At 50.7% G+C, this 20,709-nt stretch overlaps 1 protein-coding gene across 1 annotated transcript in view; it reads left to right on the forward strand.

Moving 5' to 3' along the window:
* The window catches only part of XXYLT1 (xyloside xylosyltransferase 1), a 159,751-nt gene that overhangs the window by 69,202 nt on the left and 69,840 nt on the right, over positions 1–20,709 (forward strand). The gene's annotated exons all lie outside the window — the stretch shown is intronic.

Consider the following 20,709-nt stretch of genomic DNA (forward strand, 5'->3'; position numbering starts at 1 on the left):
TATCTGTGCCTTGACTGAGCTACTATATGCTGACATCATCTGCATTAGTAAGGCGAGGCTGGACTGGGCTGCAGTAACAAACATGCCCTGAAATATCAGTGCTTTAATACCTATGTTTTTTTCCCTCCAAGGAAATTTCACTCTGGGCATATAGCCCTTTAGGGCAGCTTCCTTTCAAGCAATAACCCAGGGGTCTAGGCTGTTTCCATCCTGCAGCCACACCACCTGGAACTCAGCTCGCAGGGGAAGAGGGGACGGGGCTGTACAGTGGCTTCCCACTGTTCCAGTCCAGAAGTTACCCCCATCACTGCTGCTCATGGTCCATTATCCGGGAACGAGTTAGATGGCCATGTGACTGCAGGGAGCCAGGAGAACAGGGTATGGGTGTGCACTAGCAGCGTCCTTATGTCTGTATCTGCCTGACACCTGCTTTTAGAAAGTTCCCTTTAGGACTGGTCCTAGAGATCTTCATCTGAATGTCCCACAGATACGTCAAAGTCAACATGTATCACAGAACTGATTATCTTCTTCTCCTAAGTTTGCCTTTCCTTATCTTGGCAGATCATAGGTTGCCTGAGCCAGAAACAAAGAACTCCTCTTACACTTCCCTTCCTCCCTCATTTCCCCTGGGATTGTCAGATGGTCTCACCAGTTCTCACACCTATCTCTTGATGGCTCTGCTCTCTTTTCCTATCTACAGGGCTGATGCTCAGTCCATGCAGACTGTATGGCTACTCCGGTCGTAAAAATTTGAAATACTGACATTCTGGTAGGTAAGTTGCCACAACCCCTATGCTCAGCAACACTGGCCTGGCCGGACCTCTAGGAGCCTGCTGCAGTGGTCCAGGTGGCCACCTTTCCCTTTGGTTGGCTTTGCTTTGTGCTCTGTTGACCTGTGGGCCCTCTTTTTACTTGTAAGGTCCTGCCACTTGTCTTCTAAGTACTTGGGTTGAGGATCACCTCCTGGGTGTCCTCGCCTGACCCCCTCTCCCCCCAGAGTTTTCTGTTTGCCTCTGTGGCCCTGAGAACACAGCCCTGATTGCTCTTTGGAATAACTGTTTTTCTAGTCATCCCCATGAGACACGCAGCTCCTTAAGTGGATAGCTTCCTCACAGTGAATCTGTTTCTGGGAGAGTCTTGTATTTCCTTCTTTAAAAAACAGTAGTTGTGGGATGTGCCAAGCATGGTACTGGGTACTGATATTATAAGCCCTCCTGGAGCCTACAGTCTCATGGGAGAGGCCAGCCATAAGTAAATAAACAAATAAATAGGTAATTACAAATAGTGAAAAGTCCTAAGAAGAAAAAGAATGGGGTACCTAGAGTAAGAGAGTATAAGCAAGTCCTTGGGCTTGGTCTGTAGGGTCCTGATCCTAGGACCCCTCTCCTCAGCCCCTGGGGAGGGAAGTGAAAGGTGCGTCTTTTTCTTTTTAATATATATTTATTTTAGAGAGAGAGAGAGAGAGAGAGAGAGAGCATGCATGGGGGGAGGGGCAGAAGGAGAGGGAGAGAGAGAATCTCAAGCAGATTCCTGGCTGAACTCCCCACTGGGCAGGGCTCGATCCCATGACCCTGAGATCATCACCTGAGCCAAACTCAAGAGTCAGACATTCAAGGCACCCTGAAAGGTGCATCTTTTGAGGGTCTGGTGACTTGAGACAAAATGGGGTGGGGACTGTGAGGTTTTCTTGACATCCGATAGCGAGGCTGCATTTCCTGGCTGCCATGAGACTTGGTTTGTAGGACACTGACATGGGATGACCCATAGGCTTCATTAAAACAAGGCAGTCACCAGAGAAGTGCCTGCATGGCCTCGTGTCCTCCTTGTGCCATGGGCTTCCTGTCCAGCCGCTGGCTCAGTGACTGTACCCCCTATAAGTGAGGGAGCCAAAGGCTATGCCCCGTAGTGTTCCTGCTGACACCGCTTCTGTGGTCTCATCACCTGTGGGAGGCATCCCAGGAGTGACGGCTGGTGACTGTCCTTCAGGGAAAAGCGGTGGTGGCCTCTGATAGGCAACAGGAGGGACTCTCTGGCAGGAGCAGGTGCTTGGTAGGGAGCAGAGCAGTACCTGCTTTGTAAATGGAAGCTCACTTCATCCAAAGAGATTCCTTTAAATACGATTCCGTGGAGCTCGTATTTTACCCCAAGTTGCTTGCCTGGTGCAGTGGGGATGGTGGGAGGAAGGAACTTTGGGGAAATAGGAAGCTCACTGGCCGTTTGAAAATCAGAAAGGAAAATGAAAGAGCTTTGAAATGATGCTTTTCATCACTGAGAAAATAGGATTCAGTTAATAAAAATATAGTGTCATGCCAGTTTTTTAGGCATATATTGAGTGTGCCCTGGGAAGTGGTTTTTTTTGGCCAAGTCTTAGAGACCTCAGTGTCATTTGGCATCAGGCACCACTAAAGTCAGCTGCCTCCCGGTGTAGGTACTGTGTCGGTGGTTGTAGGGTTAGAACTGGAAGGGGCCTGACGGACCCCCAGGCCTCGCCCCTTGTTCTACAGATGAGGAAGTGGACCCGGGGGCCACAATGAGGCCGACCACTGTGACAGGGACCCCGTGAGCCACACTGGCTTCCTGGCCTCACCAGAACCACTGATGAGGAATCAGGAATGCTGCCTGTTGGGTCACTGGCATGTGTCCAGCTCCAGAACATCTGGAAGCTCCTCTGGCCTTCCCATCCAAGACGGGTGGAAGGAGCTGCCCTTCCTTGGGGCCCTGTGGAGGGTGGGCCACCGGGTGGCTTGGTTCTTTGTTCTGTTCTTTGTTCGGTTTCTCTGTCCCGGGAGTCAGAAGGAGCAAAGTAGCCTTCGGGGAGGCTGTTCAGGAGCTGTTGACTTCAGAGCCGCTGCAGAGAGCCCCCCCTTTTATCTGTGAACACTCTCGTTGAGGCCCCCACGCTTTGTGTGTGGCCCCAGCTCGTAGCAGGGCAGGCCACGCTGTGCTGGGCCCGTGCATCCTCACCGGGTGGTGGGAGAACATGGGGTGTTTGTGTCCGTGGCACTTAGGCAGATTCTTGGTACCCATGGGGGGGTGGGCCAAGCAGCCCCAAGCAGGGGGACCTCAGCTTTGTTTCCCACCCCCCAGGCTTGGGCTCTAGTCAGCCAGTCCCAGAAAAGCTCGAGCTCCTCTGTCTGCAGCCTCACACCAGTCTGAACGATGGCTTTAATTCAGAGCCTCTCCCTGTCTTGTCCTGACTGTTACAGCTGCCCATTAACTGTCCCCCTTCTCAGTCTGGCCCCTCCACACAGCCTGGGAGGGCTTTGCAGGACACAGGCCGGACCCTTCAGTCTTCTGCTCAGCAGGCCCCTGGCTCCCTGCCATCCCTTGCCCCCAGACCGCCTCTCTAGCAGCCTCACCTCCCCTGTGCCCCTCACAAGTCCTTTACCCGAACCAAGCTGGCTGGCTTTCTGCTCTCCCAGCAGGGCTTCCGAGCTCGCATGACCCTGCCTTTGCTGACGCCAGGCTCTCCTGGAATTCCAGTTGCCACAGAGAAAAACTCTGGTGCCTATCAGTGCTTCAAAGCCTGTTGCGGACTGAATTGTATACCCCCCAAATTCAGATGTGGAAGCCCAACTCCCAAGGTGGTGGTATTTGGAGATGGGCCTTTGGGAGGATATTAGGGTTAAATGAGGTCATAAGGGTGGGGCCCTGGTCAAATGGGATTGGTGTCCTTATTGAAGAGGGAGAGTGGCCAGAGCGTGGCGCTCTCTGAACGAGCACAGAGGAAAGGCCGGTGAGGACACAGGGGAAAGGTGGTCGTCTACAAGGCAGGAAGAGACCCCTCAGCGGAAAGTGAATTTGTCAGCGCCGAGGTTGTGGACTTCTGGCCTCTCGGACTGTGAGAAAATCAGTGTCTCTCGCGTAAGCTACCCAGTGTGTGGTATTTTGTTATGGCATCCTGAGCTGGCCAGGACAAGGCCCGAGTGAGTAACAAGTCTTCTCTGGTGTGCCTGCTCACTGCGCCCACAGCACTGCCTACCCGCCCCGACGCCCCGGACCCTGAGCGCAGGTGTCTTTGGGTGCTGGTTGTTGCTGTTACTTCATCTCTATCACTAGTCTGTGAGCCGTTCCAGGGCAGAGACCTTGTTTTGCTTTGCCTAATCAGAGAGCCAGATGTCATATGTTTATTCAACTGATAATTGAATGAAAATGGAATGAATTAACCCCCACCCCCACCCCACACCGGACTTCTTTACAGGTGGCTGCCGGGCTGTGGGCTTTTACGGCCACTTTTCTGGTCTCCCTGCTCTTGACGATCACTTAACCTGATTCCTCCCATGTACTGATATGTGGGTGGGGCGGGGGTGGCGGAGGGGGGCCCCACGGTGCTGTTTTCCACCCTCATTAGGCTCTGGTTTGTGTGACTTTCCCGGCCCAGCCGGTGGGAGGAAAGGAACTGTTGTGCCAATAGCACGAAGGAGAGCCGAGGCCAGGACCAGAACCGTCCGTAAGGACAGGGAGGAGTTGGGGACGGGGAGTGTGCCCGGGTCCCTGTGCCTTCCTCATATGGCCTTCCTTGAGGAGCCACAGTTGCATCCTCTGTCTTCAGACCCCAGCCCCCTAGAAACTAGGGGACAGAAGCAGTTCCCTAGATGGGGGAGCTCTGTTACAGCTCTCAAGCTGAGCATCCTCACTGCTGAGAGCACAGCCCCGAGAGCCGGGGTGCCCGAGGGGCACATCACGTCCAAGGCCAGGACCCCTGGCTGGGGACAGAGGCACAGAGAAGTGCCAGGTCTGCAGAGGGGGGAGGCTGCCCAGTCAGGCCACCCTTCTGCCCTGCTAGAGTTCCCTGGTGGGTCTGATGCCTGCCCACCGCACGCTCTGGCCACAACTTTCACACACACCCCCCTTTTCGTGCAGATGTGCTAAAGGCCGGCCCTGGTTTTTCACCAGTGACTCCCTCTGCTCTCTCTTCCCCTGGATCTTGGCTTTTCTCTTTTCCCATCGTTCGGATATCAGCTCAAATGCTGCTTGTGCAAAAGGCCTTCTCTGTCTCCCCGACTTCCCTTGCCCCTCACCATATCATGTTGCACCCCCCTCCTCAGCTTGCTTCTCCCCACAGCATTCACTGCTGTGTGGTCGTCTCATCTAGACTGGGACTGACATGAAAGCAGGGCCCTGAGCTGTCTTCCCTGCTCCATCTGCAGTGGCTGGAACACCAGGCACATAGCAGGGGGCTAATAAATATTTGTTGGATGATCAAAAGAATTCGAAGTTATCTGTCATGAATAGGAAAAGCATCCCGAGTCTCAAAACTGTACAGTGCGTTGCTGGCGTGTGCGGGCTTGGTGGGCTGAGCACTCCGAGGGCCTGGCTCCGTGCTGCCCCTGGACTGGGAGGGAAAGCAGGGCTGTGCTCACACTGTCAGCCTCTGGGGGCGTGTCTACTCCCGAGTGGTGTATTTCTAGCAACACTGACTTTTTGCTTTTTCTGTAGCATGTCAAGCCTCTCATGAGACGCAGAAGGTAAATTTGGTGCAGTTCTGGATTTTCCTTTTGAAAAGGGGGCTCCATCCTTGAACAGAAGATCATAGCTCTGCCTGAGCTAGAAGTGTTTTGGGCAGCAGGAAGACCTTGAAGTTTTAGAGACCATTTATATCAAAGGTATTAAAGTTAACCAGGCATTGCAACTGTACTTAAGATAGGAGTGGAGGTGAAAGTGTTTTAAAAAAAAAAACAGGACTCATCCTGTCTTCCACAGAAAAGGAACATTCCTTTGTCTTTTGGTATGTGTTTGGTGTTCCTATGACCACAGAGTCATGCCCGGCTTTATAATTGAAATCATTTGGGAATCGTTTTCAGCTTGTTCAACTCTGCTCTCACTGACAGTTACCAAACTCCGTACCTGGGTATTGCTCACTAATGACTAAGCATGTCACAATTAACTGTTATATGAATTGCACAGAGGCAGCATCAACTCTTAATAATGGACTGGCATATTCATAAACAAATTTGCCCTGACCTAGTCTTCCATTAGCCAGACCATAAACACTGCCATGTGGGACACTCTGCCTTAGTAGAGCAGAGAACAGGGCAGGTCAAGGCCTCCCTGCTGAATCAGAGCACTGTAGGTTAGGACAACAGCCGAGACACCAAAAATCTGGACACCATCCTGCCAAGAAAAGGTTAAAATGTCATGTTTCCATAGGAATTCTCAAGTTTTTCCTTCATACAGGCATGCAGGAAATTAAACCACAAGAAAGGCCAAGTTGAATTTCTTAATCCACCCCAAACAATGAAATTGGAAATGTGGGCTTATGGTTGGAAAGTGACTGGGTAAAAATAGTGCCAAATGACTCAACAAATCAGCCTCTTAGGCTCCTAGAGCCACTACTGCTGGTAGGCTTGGTAGCAGGACCCCGGGGCAGGGCTGAGCACAGCCTGCCTGCCTTTGGGAAGGTGGGGCTGCCAGAAGAACTCAGTCCCACTCCTGACACCTCCTGCCCCAGTTCCCTGCTTACTCAATTCCAGAAGTGCCCCGTCCAGGCTTACCACTGCCCTTTGGTGCCATGACTCAGAGGGAGGCCCCTGGCCTGCCTTTGGGGTGGGGTTCAGTTGCGCTCTCTGTTTTGGGACAGTGGCAGCTGTATTACCTTCAGCCCCCATTTTCCATGGTGAGGTTCTCACCGTCATTTACCTGACCGGAGGGGCTTGCTCCGCCTCAGGCTAACCCCCTTTACTGCAGAGAGTTGACTGAACTTCCCATGCCTCGTGTATCTCACGGCTGCTCTTTCTTTTCTGGATTCCCTCCGTCCTGGAGTTCTGAGAATGCAAATTGGCCTCTGAAAGAAAGACTCATCAGAGTAGACTTGAGGGTTTTTCTAAGCTGCTGAGATACCCAAAGCACCTGCCATTGGCCTTGGATTTCCAAGATGTAGTTGGCAAGAGGAGGTGTGGAAAATGTAGCAGAAATACACTTACATAAATGGCAGGAAAAAAATCAGATGAGAGTAACTCGCAGCTTCTTGTTTTCTTTTTTTTTTAAAAAAGAAATACCGGGGCGCCTGGGTGGCTCAGTCGTTAAGCGTCTGCCTTCAGCTCGGGTCATGGTCCCAGGGTCCTGGGATCGAGCCCCGCATCGGGCTCCCTGCTCCTCGGGAAGCCTGCTTCTCCCTCTCCCACTCCCCTTGCTTGTGTTCCCTCTCTCGCTGGATCTCTCTCTGTCAGGTAAATAAATAAAATCTTAAAAAAAATAAATAAATAAAAATAAAAAAGAAATACCTTTGGAAATCCAGAAAGCTACCTTGTGGTGAAGTAGGAGGAAGGCAGAAGTCTCTAGACGGACTTGATCCTAGGAAAAAGATTATAAAAATGGGTAACTCTAGCCACCTTGAGAAGGAATCCTAAAAAAAATCTTGAGGTCATGGCAGATGCCTTAAATCTGATACATGTTGCCAGAAAATGGATATTTTCTAGGAAGTAGTTAATCCCTTTAAAAATGTTTTTAATTTAAAAGCAATACATGTCCATTTTGAGAAGATGAGAAGTATTTTTTAAAAATGTACATTTTCTCCCAGTCTTGTGTGTGTGTGTGTGTGTGTGTATATATGTATACACACATAAATACAGAAAACTTTGTATATATTTAACATACTGATAATCATATAGTATGTATTATAACATTATATGTTTTAGAATATTAATTTGTTTCAGTGATTACAAAAGAATATATATGTATGGTAGAAATTTAGACGACCATAAAGAAGACATGTAAATAATCTGTAATGTCACTATGGGGCGAGGCTCTGTGTAGCTGGGCTCCAAAGATGACCTGTCTCATCAGCCATGGCTCCCAGTGCTCACAGCTTCATGTAGTCCCCCTGCTTGAATTTGGGCCGGCCCTGTGACTCGTTTTTGATGAATAAGATACTGTGGAAGTGACGCAGCAGGACTTGGAAGGCTTAGTCACCAGGAGGCACGCACTCTCTGCCTGGGTCTCTCGGAACACTTGCTCTCGGCAAGCTCCCTCTTGGAATCCAGCTGCCATGCCGGGCAAAGCCAACACCCCCGGGAGAGCCCCCATGACCGTGCTCCGGTGGACAGCCCAGCAGAGCACTCTTTGCCGACAACCAGTGGCAACTGCTAGCAGTGTGAGTAATAGGGACGTCCAGCCTGGCCCAGCCTTCTGGCCGACGGCAGCCTCCGCCCCTGTTTGTACCGTCCCCACAAGAGAGACCCCCCCCCCCCCAGCTGTGAGAACCACCCGGTAAGTGTAGTTGACCCACAGAACCATGAGGGATAAGCATACACTGAAGATGCTAACTTTGGGGTGGTTTGTTACCAGCAACAGATAAACTGGCACGGGTGTGGGTGGACTTCGAAGTAAACCTGTTTAAAGGGACTCAGACCCTAGAACCACCTACACCTAAAGTGTGCATTCCCGCTCCATCACTCACTAGCTGTATGACCTTGGGCGAGTTCTTTGGCTACTATAAACCTGAGTTCTCTACGTTCGTTAAATGGAAACTGGGAGATTTAAAAGCATTCTAGTGTGCGGCACATAGTAGATGCTAAATCAATGTGAATTTCATGTGTAATATTTATCACCATGAAAAATGGTCATAAGGGATGTTGGAAACAGCAGTGGTAGTGGTGGCAGCAGAGAATGTAAGTTGCAGTTTATGAGGCTAGGAACAATGTCCTTCCTTTCTGAACCTCTTCCACACTGTCCTAGTACTTGGCACACAGTGGGGACTTTATGGCTTGCTTGGCTTGGCACGGCTGAGGTCAACAGAGCAAGGCCCATCTCCTGTGCCTAATCTATATATCTTGTGTTCTTCTGAGAACAAGCTGCTGGGTTATGAGTGGGGGGAAAGGGCCACCTCTGTTCAGAATCACGGGTGGCAGGGCCGGGAAGGGTCTTGGAGGGCATCTGTCCTAAGCCTCCTGTCTCTACAGTCTGGGAGAACCGATGCCCGGATGAGAGGTGGCTTGCTTAAGGCTGGACGTAGGGGCAGAGTCAGCCCTCTACCCCCATGCCCTGTCTACTCACACTTGCCTAAAGTTCCTGAAGTCACATTTCATTAAATAAGGTCGAGCCCATGGCATTGTTTGTTTTACAAAACAGAGGAAAGCCAGGGTGGGGTGGTGTTGCCTTCTGAAACTGTGATACTTGTTTCTCTCTTCAATTATTTATTTTTATGAGAATGCACCAGGGAATTGGTGGTGCTGCTGGAGGTTTTTCAAGAGGGTCATTGTCTCCCAGCCAGGTGGGAGGTGCTAGGAGGATGGACCTAAAGTCCCAATGACAGCAACCCTGACGTTCCCTCCTTGTCTAAGACCCCTGCAGTGGATGGCATCAGAACCTTCCAGTCAGGGAAGAATTTGCTTGGTACGACCTGCTGTAAGTGGGGATGCCAGAAAGTTCTTTACGGTAGAATACCAGTTAATAAACACAGAGGCAATGAAGGCATTGGAAAGTCACCGATTGCTGGTAACCATTATAGTAATCCTTTATTCAGATGAGAAGAGTCAATGGATGCTGAACCAGAGCAGGCACAAACTTGTTCAGGAAGAGGATATTTTCATAGTCTGGAAATGTTTCCCCCCATAATGCTGTTGTTACAGAGAACAAGTGGTAACTTCACAATGATCAAAAATTAACATCATCGATAATGGGACAGATTGACATGCTGTGTCCCCCGATGTGATCAAGCAAGAAGAACACAGTCTTGCTTCTGTGCTGTTCTTGACAAAGATGCATAACCTGAATCTAATTGTGAGGAAACATTAGACAAATGCACATCGAGGGAGATTTTATAAAACAATTGGCCTGTACTCCTCAAATTGTCCCCAGCCGTGGAAGATGAGGAAAGACTGCAGAACTACTTCAGGCAGAAGAGACCGGACCACTGTATGTCATCCTGAACCATGAATTTTGTTTTTGTGTTTGTTTTTGGACAATTGGCAAATTTTGAATGGGGCCATAGATTAAATGGCAGTGATGTATTAATGTTAATTTCCTGGGCTTGGTGATTGTACTCTTATTAGGAGAGTGGTCTTGTTTCCCAGGCAATACATACTGAAATATTTTAGAGCCTAAATTCTCTCTCTCTCTTTTTTTTTTTTTTGCTATCATCGGCAGTTATGTCAGTTTGGCATTAAATTTTATGTCCTTAATTAAAAATGGAAACAACTTTAATTTTACTTAATTAAAAAATAGAAACTAGTTAATTAAATGAAATTAAAATTTAATTAAAACAGGGAAATGAATTAATTAGTGCTTAGGTACAGTTCGGTAGACAGAATTTTTTCTATTGTAGAGTCTGGGATGGGAACAAGTTAGAAAGAGGGTTTCTTGAGTGCCCTGCTCCGTGGGAAAGCAGATTGGTCTTTTAAATGGAAGTTAGAATGGAGTCTTGTGACCTCTTCCTGTTCTTGGGTAATTCTTAGTACCCAGCAGACTCGGGCTCCTGTGGGGTTCCCCTTAACCTTGGTAAACAGGGATGAAAGCATTGAAATGCAGACTGTCTTGGTGGCAGAACCCATAAAATGAGGATAATAAACCCTACATGTAAGGATTAAACGAGGTAAAACACATAAAAATACCTAGCTCAGTATCTGGCCTTTGGAACCTCATTTTATAGGTGATGATAGATAGTTCACTTTTTTTTTTTTTTAACTGTAGCATAAAATCAATAAAATAACATGACATTTTGGCAAGAGGCCTGGCTCAGGAGACAGGAAGCCTGAAGAGCTATTTGACCATTGGCCAAGTCAGTCTGCAAACTGTCACGGGGCCACAGGTGCTGCTCCTGAAAAGATTAAAACCATATTTTTTTCTCCTGATGCAGAAGGTAAGGGAATGGGTAGGTCTTCACATATAAATCTCAGAAAGGTATTTCTGGGTTCCCATTATGGAGAAACTGGTTTTTCTCTGTGAAAGTTGTCATGCTGTGGATTTCTGGGCACAAGGAATGATGTCGGGCCACTCTCTCCTCGGCTGCCCCACAAGTCCCAGGGGAACCTGCTCACATCCCCGAAGGTGGGCTGCTTCTCCTTGGGGGAAAGTTGGCAATTCTCTGCCGGATTGCACTTCCCTCCTTGTGCAAACCTCTCAGTAGTGCGCACCCCCATCATGGTTGCAGGTCCTTCTGCTGTGCGCAGCTAGAGAGGGGGCAGGAGGCGACCTGGGCCTCTGAGGGTAGTGGTGGGCTGCAGGACCCCACAAAGGGAAGGATGAGTCTGTGGAGGGGAACGGACTCAGGAAGTTCAGCTGCAGGAAAGAGTAAAGGATTCACCGTTCATACCAGGAAGAACTGCCAAAATACAGTTTTTCTTCGTGACATGAAAGATGGCCAAGGTGCCAGCCAAACTGTCCCTGCTTGCGTAGCTGTTGTCATCAGGGCCCCTTGGGTCAGTGTCCTGGCCTAGCACACGACCAGGCAGTGTGCACGGAGTGTGCATTCAGCGCCAGGATGGAACCATGTGCTGGCCACACAAGAGGCTTGTCACCAAAAACAGTGTTAAGAGGTGGCATGGGTGCCCCCGTGTGAGGTATGGTGCTCACAGAACTCCCATGGCATTACAGAGACCGTTCGGGGATTACGATCCTGCTCGGAGGGTCTGCCCGGCTCTGTGGGGTCTGGCTAGCTCTGGCGTGTTCACCTTACTAGTGACCATGTCTGGATTCCAAGAGACATGTTGGGACACCGGGTGGAGAGCCGGGCTGGAAGGGAAGTGTGAGGCCGGCAGGAGTCCTTCAGGGTGGCAGCCCAGGGCCGGCGGGCGCAGTCTCAGTGGTAGGCCAGCGAAGAGCGGGTGAGGGCTGAGCAGAGGTCTGGAAGGTGAGCGGGCAGGAGTGCGGGCAGGCGCACACCATCGGCTCCATTGCGGGGAGGGGACTGTGTGGACAAGGAAGAGGCGTGCGGGCATGGGTCAGATGACATGCACCTGGTTCCTCTTTTGCCGTTATTGACTGTGTAACCTCAGCAGACTTACTCCTTTGGGCCTCTATTTCTTCATCTGTAGAGTAGGGGGAATTTCGTGCCAGCCGTGGAAGGACTGCTAGTTTCTGCTCTCTGTCTGTTCTCTCCTTTTTCCTTTATAAGCAAATCCCATTTATTTGGGAGTAACATTATGCCCAGTAAAAGCATTAATTTCCTAGCTTCCCTTGCTGCTAGGTGTGGCCATGTGACTAAATTAGGCACTTCCAGGAGGTTGTTGAAAGGGTCTGCCTTATTGCAGGGGGCAAGGCGGGGGGGGGGGGGGGGGACCTTTCCCTTTCTTCCTCCTTGTTGTCTGGAATGCAGCCTGGTTGACTGGAGCCCAGGTAGCTGTCTTGCACCATTCAGAGACCTTGAGAATGGAAACCAGACCTAGGATAACAGAATGGAAAGGTAGAAGGGGCCAGGACCTTTGATAGCTTTATGAAGCATCCCGACAATCCCTGGATGACTTAGCTTTGGCCTTATGTGTTATTCAAACCATTGTTACTGGACATCTTCTGTTACAGTAGCTGGACCCGACCCATACGGATGCACCTGCCCCCAAGGGTTGTCGTAAGGTTTAAATGAGCTGAAGCATAGCAAAGAGTTTTGTGAGTTGGGAATGCACTTTGAACATTTTTAGGTGCTGTAAAAATACAAGCAATCAGTCCTGTCCTTGCCATTGTCATTTGAGGAAGCCTACTGGGCAGGGCTGCGGTGGACAGGCCCTGATAAGCTGGCTGGGCCAGGGTCACTAGTATGTGGCAGAACAGAGCATGGGGATGAGGAGCTGCTTGGTTAGTTTTCCTGATTTTACAGTGAATCTGCAAGTGTGGCCTGGGCTCAAATGCAGGGAAAGAGGGAGAGAGTGGTTGGGGGAGGTAAAAGAGAGGGCGGAGGAGATTAGAAACAGGAGCCCCCACAATTCCAGTTCAAAGAACCTGAGTGAGCCATTTGGAAAGTTGATCTGTGACCGTTCGGGCAGACCCATGGTAACCGGATCACTATTTTCAGAAAACACCTGTTAATTCTGCCCAAAGAGGATGGCTTGCTACAGCTGCCATCCCCAGAGGTCTATGAAAAAAGCCTGCTGGTGAAGAACAGAGACCAGGCATCAGTCTCAGGGTTGGTGAACAAAGTGAGAATGTGGTCGTGCCCCAAATAGGAAGCAGGGCTTAAGCTTTTGCAGATAAAAAATAAACTCTCTAGCAGACCCCAGAGAGCTATAAGCTGTGGAGAGGTCAGCAGGGGCCACGGACATCTATGCCATAGAAATGAAAGAAAGGGGGATATTCTGCCTTCCAGATCTAAAATCCAGTTTCCTCTGCAGACTGAAATTCGTAAAGTGCCTGAGCTATAATTTCATACTGGCAGTAGAAGTGAGAGGAAAACGGAGACCAGGTGTTGTACGTGCTGTCGTATATTATATACGTCTCTAAAGTTTTTCAGCCAAGTTGGAAATCAATTCTGTCCTATCCTAAAGGATATGATTTATATACCTAGTCACTGAAGGCTTGAGGGGTGAGGGAGGAGACGCATGTCACACTGTTGCTGGGGCAACAACTGTGTCTTTTCATAATAGTTTGTTTTGTTTTGTCCACAAAACAGGAGCTGATGGTTATTAAAAAATGTGACTGCCAGCCCATAGCTCACAGTCAGTTTTCCATGCTTAATTTTGAGAGGGGAGGAGGAGGACTGGAAGAAAGAATTTGTTGTATAGCTAATACATAAAACTGACTGTGGTCATTAATTTCAACCTCTTGGCGCCCAAACCTTTTACCAGCGCTGCTAACAGTTTGTATAAATCACTCTTAGGAACTCCATTTCCTCCCTTCCCTCCTCGCTCAGAGCCGTCTGCTGATGTGGAAAACAGAGAGCAGCCCAGGGAGAGTCAGGGGCGCCCTGGCTGAGCAGCACCAGCAGAACCGAGCCTGCTGTGCACATGGCCATCCGGGGGCTGGAGGGTAGGGTAGCGTGGGGGTGAAGAGTGAGCGTGGGCTTTAAGAGCCCCACGGATTCGATGTGAGACCCAGCTCCGCCGCTTCCCAGCCGTGTGATCTTGATTACCATACTTCCTCATCTCCTCATTTGTCACGCAGAAATAATCATGCCAATCTCGGAGTATTTGGATGCTTACCTGAATATAATATGTTATACAGATCGACTATGGTCATTGAAAACTTCCGTTCAACTTTTGTGGCATGAAACCCCTTTTTCCTGAAATTTTTCCATTGGTCTCCGCTCAATGAAAGGGAACCCCAGGAGTTTTCCAGCTCACTGAGGGTAGGGGTTTTGAGGGGGGTGGTTGTGGGAAGTGGGAGCCCCTTCTCTGCCCACAAAAGTCCCAGTCACCACGCCAGGGTGGCCTAGAGCTGTCTGATGTTTTCACCCTTGATGTGACAGCATTTCTTGTGTTTAAAGATAGGGGGACTTTAAAAGGGACTCGGGGATGTCTGAAGGCTTTTCTCCGAAACCTGTGTGTGATGGATCAAACACACTATCCAGTGAGGAAGTCTGTGATCTCAACTCTGACGTTTCCTCGCTATGTTGCCTTAGACAAGTTGCCCAAACTCTCTGAGCCTTGGGTTTCTCATCTGAACACAGGAAGTACTAACGCCCACTCGACAGAAGTGTAGTGCAAGTTCATGAGCCGAGTCAGCAAGTGGAAAGCCCCCGTCTTGGGCCTGGCACACAGACGCCCTCTCTCTGCTCCTAGGGAGGGACCCTTTGGCTGACCAGGCTGGAGGAGCCCCAGGAGTCGGTGCCCAAGGCCTCGGACCCTTGGCGTGTTCCACCGTGTTCCTTGGTGGCAGCTTCCCTCCTAGTTAGCCAGCTTCCTGCAGCCGGGCCTTACATGGTGCAGGCAGTGGAGAAGGGGGCTTTGGGGGCACAGGGAAAAGCCCAGCTGGGAAGTGACCCAAGTTCTCGGTTGGATAGGAGAACCACCACAACCCATCCCAAGTGCAGACGCCCTCAGGGATACAGCTGGGGTCGGTGCATTGTGGTGGCGGGTCTACCATGTGACAGCCCGAGACCCCGCAGCAGGAGAAGCCAGTCCAGGGTGGCTGGCGTGGCGCATCAGGACTGGGCCTGTCCCTCAGGCCTCAAAACAGCTTCTCCTGGGCCATGGGCCTCCTCCTGTTAGAGCAGGTCTCTACCCCTTCCGGTTGCCCTTCGGCTCCTGCAAGCCAGAAGTCCTGCCCGACAACAATGAAGCCGCAGAGGCTGATTGCTACAGTATTTCCAGGCGGACGGTGAGAAATCAAGCTTCCTTCCCGAGCAGCTGCTTCCAGAGTCTCAGCCTTCTGACACCTCACAGAGCCCAGGTTGTCACAGTGTCCCCTTCTCCCTGAACGCTGTCCTGGTTAATGGAAAGCTAGGCCTGGTGTTCTGAGCTGAAAGCCCTTTGATGTATTATAAATATTTATCTCTGGGAAGCTCTGTGACTCTCTTTCAAGACACAGAGGGAAGGAAGGCGCTTGCATGATTGACCTGCTCCTCAGAGAAGGCCCGTTTGTTGTCCAGGATGGTAGGCCCAGGGCTTACCCAAGCATGTCTGTCTTTTCCTAATGTCCTGGTCTCTTTTGTTGCATGTTTTTTGTGCGTGTGAAGATGCGTCCCCCAGGAATGGTTCCTGGGGTAGGAGAAAGGAGGGGAGAGGAGAGGAAGCTTCTTTCCCCCTTTTGTTTGTTTTTGGCGATCATTAATTACTCACTCTGGATTGTAATTCCATCCATGGTCAGATGACATGCCTTGTGACTGGTTTAATTGGAGGCTGATGATGAGCTGTCTCGAGCCTTTCCACAGGGGAATGTTGACTTGGGAAGTTCCCAGCTGGTTCTGAGGCCGTGCATGTTGCCTTCTGCGATGCACTGGTACAGAGGAATGACCCCCAGGGCCCAGCCAGGCTGGTGCTTGGGGCCTCAGGCAGCAGCATCCGAGCTGGGCCTCCTGAACCCCGAGAACACTCACCTGGACAGTCAGGAACTTCCTCAGTGCTGTCCAGGGCCAGGGTGGTGATAGATGATAATGGGGTCTGTAGGTCCTGAAAGCTGCATCTTTAGCCAGCACTTGTAGTCTTGTCTTTCCTTTTCAACAAGTGTCACCATTTTGTTAGCCTGAAACCAGAGCATGACAGGGTGAGGTGAGCAGATGTGGCCTCTCATGAAGATGGTACCACATTTTTTCCTTTACCCCCTGGAGTTGAAGTTCAAGAGGAAATAGTTCTCAGACCTAGATCCTTAGCATCTTTTCCCACTTTGGGTTGACATACATCAGTGGCTCCCGTCTTATGGTCAGACATTTATCAGTCCACCCCCAAACCACCTCCTGTACCCAGGATGCAACAATTCTTCCATTTCCTGAAATGGCCTGGCTCAGCCAAGCTACTGTCCTGCATGGGAAGCAGTGTTTAAAGCTCTGAGTGCTGACCCGTGAGGTGACGCTGCTGGGAGCCCCTGTGTGTTCTGTCATCTCCCGAGGAGCCTGGCCAGCCAGGGCCAGCACTGCGCTCATCGGAGGATGATGCCCAGCAGCATCCCTCAAATACCCTGACTCTTCCTAATACATGGGCAAGCTTCCTTCTACCTGAGAAAATGACACACTTCGCTTCTTGTTTTTGTGATTAAACACATACATGGCAAGATTTGTAAGCTTGAGGGGCTGGTTGGAAGGCCCCTCATCCAGCTAATTGGACGTTGCAGCACCACGTTTCCAGGAATGAACAGGTCCAGCTAGAAGAGAAGATGGCTGGGTGGTGGTTGGGGGGCTGAAGGGGGACCGTGTTTTACTACTGGTTGTTGTCGTCCTCACACCAGGCACTGAGCTTGTGTCTCCATGGGAGGCTCCTGGCTGTGAAGTCTGGCTCCTGCCTGCCTTTGAATGTAGTACAGCTCAAGGTGTGTTCCTAGAGAAATGTAAAGATTTGTTGGTTTTATTTGTTTTCTAACATCCCTGCCTGATGTTAATGGGAGAATATGGAGAGCAATTTCCCAAAAGCTGGCTATCCAGTATGTGGATCACGGAGATCTCGTCTTTCTTTCGCTACTGCTGTTCATCTTCAGGTTTCGTTTTCATGGTGTGATATGCAGATCCTCCATGAGCTAGTTGTATTGGGTGCCTGGCAAGTCTTGTGCGCAGCCCTTTGGGCCGTATTATTTTGGCCACAATGTTTCGGGCTCTTGAGGAGTTTATGGCCCATATTGGGAGTGGGTAGTGGAAGGGGGGCGCCGACTGACATGAGAGCATTAGCTAGGCAATCAGAAGACCTGAGTTCTGGGATCAGCTTTGCCACTTAGCTCACCAGTGTGACCTCTGACAAGCCCCACTCCTTCTTTGGTCCTTAGTTTCCCCATCTGTATAATGGGTAGATTGGCTCTTCCTTCAGCTCTGTTATCCTAGATTATTCTGTCCTCTTTGTTTTTTTTTTTATCATTTTCTCACGGGATTCTGACATGATAGACATTCAACCAGCCTGGATGCTGGCCATTGTTTTGAGTTTTATAGATGCCTAGTCCTTTTTCTGAGACATTCTTCCCCATGCTTTATAGATTTCATCTCTTTGCTTTGGAGTCAATTCTCTTACTCATTGATTCCTTAAAGCTCAGTGGTCCTAAGTGCTGTCATTACAGCTGTCCTCCAACCAGCATCCCCTGTGGGCCATCACTGTGGCTGTCACTGCCATGTACCAATCTTACCTCATCCTCAGAAGAGCCTTTCAGCATAATGCCCCCACCCCTGTCATGTAGTTCCCACAGAGAGGGGACAACAGCAGGGACCAGGGGCCAGAGGAACAGGGCCCTTTAAGAGAATCTTACCCTAATCAATTCCAGCCTTCCTGGTAAGCATCTTTCTCTTTCCAGCAGTGACATTTGCAACTTGGCGTCTTACTTCATAATTACATAAAGAATAACCATCTGGACGGATGCCCGCCCGACACCACAGGTTGCATGGAGGGCTGTCAGCTCTCAGAATAGAAGGGAGTGTCCTCCAGCCTCAGCCTGAAAGGTAGTAACTGGGCCAGTCCTTTCATGTTGGTGTGAAGCAGTCCGTTCCTTCCTAGCCAGTTCACCTCATTCGGTGAGGTCCCTCTTGAAAGAAGTATCAGCACCTTTTAGTAAAATAAGGTACTTTATGAACGAGGAGTTTTAAAACTATAAAAGCATCTCGAATTACTGTGTCTTAGGGCTGCATGTGACCTTTTCCAGGTTCACTCCCAGACAGTTCCTAGAGAGCAGGGAAGGTGCTCAGATTTATTGATGGGCTTTTTAAGACAAGGCCAGGGCTCTGCCCAAATGAAGGAGCTGGGTCTGTTCAGGAGACCACTGCTGTCTCTGAGCTCTGCCCTCCCGGCCCATTCCCGCCCTCAAGAAGCACTCTCTTTGGCCAAGGTGGTGAGGCCAGTACACAGGTGTCAGTGCCCATGACCTTGACCAGGGCCTGTGCAGGTGGGGCAGGGAAGGAGGCATTCGGGCTGTTCCTCGTAGAGTAGGTTGGATGTATGTGACCTTGAAAGCCCAGGGAGTACACAGAGTACACACAGCACACATGGTAGGCTTTCTAGAAAGGCGCCCGGCTGACTGACTGTCCTCCCCACCACTGGGAGTTTCCTTAGCTATAGTGAAACTGCTTGCCTGTAGAGGACTTCCCTTAAATTCCACATCTGGCCAGCTTGTTGCTCTGCTTTTTGTCTGTCAAGGCCCTTGGCACTTCTGTGGGCCCCCGTGCGGGTGGCAGGGGTGCCAGACCTACCTCCCAGGAGCTCCTCTCTGATCAGAGGAGAATCAGGGTCTGCTGGAAAGGGCGTGCTGGGCTTTCACGTGAACTGACCAAGGTTCGGATCCCAGCTCTAGCACTTATTTGTTGTAGGACCTCGGGCTATAGTTTTGAACTTTTCTAAACCTGTTTCTTCATCGGAACATAGGAATAACTCAACCTCTTGGGTGGTTAGGAGAAATAAGCCTGTGCCTATGCAATGTTGGGTACTTAAAAACCAGTCACAGAAAGGGTGCTTCCCTGTGGCTGTCGTTGGTGTCATTGAAATACCCCCTGAGGATGACATTTCCTCTTCTTCCATAGCCCTGTCAATACCACAGAAGTACCACCATACATCCTCGAGGCCTCCCCATCTTTTGGCCAAACGCCTTTGTCCCCCTCCATCCCCTTCGTCGACAGAACCTGTGATGATGTGCTTTCTCTCCTTGGGATGATGATGATGCCCTCCTGTCCCTGTCTCATTAGTACTCTGCTCTACTATGTGAAGGAGCCACCTGAGACCCTGGATGTGGGACCTTGGGGCACAGGAGGTGGCCAGAAAGAAAAGAAAAATGGCTGGGGGGGGGGGCTGTGCTATGGGGCCTCCCCACCGTGACTTGATGGCTACAACTCTCACTCCTAGACATTCTCTCCTGGGACACGGTGCTCTTCTCTGAGGTCACATCGGGTTCCTTCTCTCTGTTCCCCAGGGCCACTTCTGAGAGCATCAGGTGCCCTGAGGCTCTGCCCTGTGGCCTGTCCCTACTCTCCACTCCTGGGGGAGGGCAGCTTTCTGGGAGACAGGGAAGTCACCACAACGGCTTCCTGACCCCCAGACTCCCAAGTCATTACCTTTCCTGGCTTCTCAGTTGGGATGGTTGGCATTGCTGTTCTTAGTGCAGGAGGGCGAGCAGCAGTTTTACTCATTGGTGTGTGGGGGTGGGCAGTGTGAAGCCAGGCGACAGCCATGTCCACAGGGCTGGGTGAGCCTGTTTTCCTGCACCCCCTTCCCACAGGGCCAGAGCAGCCGGCTCTGGTGCCCCCTCACTTTCCTCTGGCCTGAGCTGCTGGGTTCTCACCTAGCGTAACTAATTTTTTTTTCAAAATACTCATGTTGGACGTCAACTAATGTTCTTTTTCTATGCCACAAGGAAAAGAGAACAAGAACAGGTGAATCAGTTTTTCTGGAATCATAAGCTGTGATTTCTTCATAAACGAATTTAGAGAATGCCTGTTGAATTCCACAACCGTTCCTGAGTGTTTGCTGACCGCCGAGGCCTGCAGTATGAGTGGGTGGAGGCCAAGATGCCAAAGATAGGGGCCCTGTCTTCAGAGGGCTTCCCCGGACAGCCTGTCCTCAGACAGCCGTCGCGCCCCGGGGAGAGCCTGATGTTGGGCGTCGGTGGGTGTTGCTGTGCCTCAGCTGGCCACCCCTGCCCAGATGTCAAGACCCAGCCCACGTCTCCCTCCTTCATGAAGTCTCCCTTGACTGCCTCAGGGGTCAGTGAATTCCCTGCTCTCCAAACCCTAGATTCCTGCAGTGCTCTGCAGCCTGAATACAAGGTGTTTCCCATCTGTCCCCTCATCTTCCCGGCATCACAGGCTCATGGGGCCCCATTGTATCACCCCCACTTTAACAAGTGGGACAGCTAAGGTTTAGAGAAGTCGTTTTCCCAGGGTCACAGTGTTAAGCAGCAGCAAAGCTGGAACTTGCACTTGCATGTCCCGCTTCCCACCTCGGGCCTCCTCCTTAGTGCGGAGCACTTTCTCTCCCGCATCATTTGACCCCCGAGCACCCCCTCCTTGGAGCCCCTGCAGCCCCTCCCATGTCATGCACTTAGTTCCTCCCTTCTTGGTTTCAGTCACCTGTGTGTCAGTCCTGGTGGGGGGCGGGGCAGGGGCCTGGACAGCTGGGTCTGGTCCCCTGCTGCCTCTGCCACACAGGAGCTGACTCAGGCTTGGGGCGGGGGGTGGTGGTGCAGAGGAGGAGAGAACAGAGCCGGGGCCTCCCCCCTGCCTCCTCCCTC

Source organism: Phoca vitulina, unplaced genomic scaffold (genome assembly GCF_004348235.1).
Source record: "Phoca vitulina isolate PV1807 unplaced genomic scaffold, GSC_HSeal_1.0 scaffold8, whole genome shotgun sequence".
Lineage (NCBI taxonomy): Eukaryota > Metazoa > Chordata > Mammalia > Carnivora > Phocidae > Phoca > Phoca vitulina.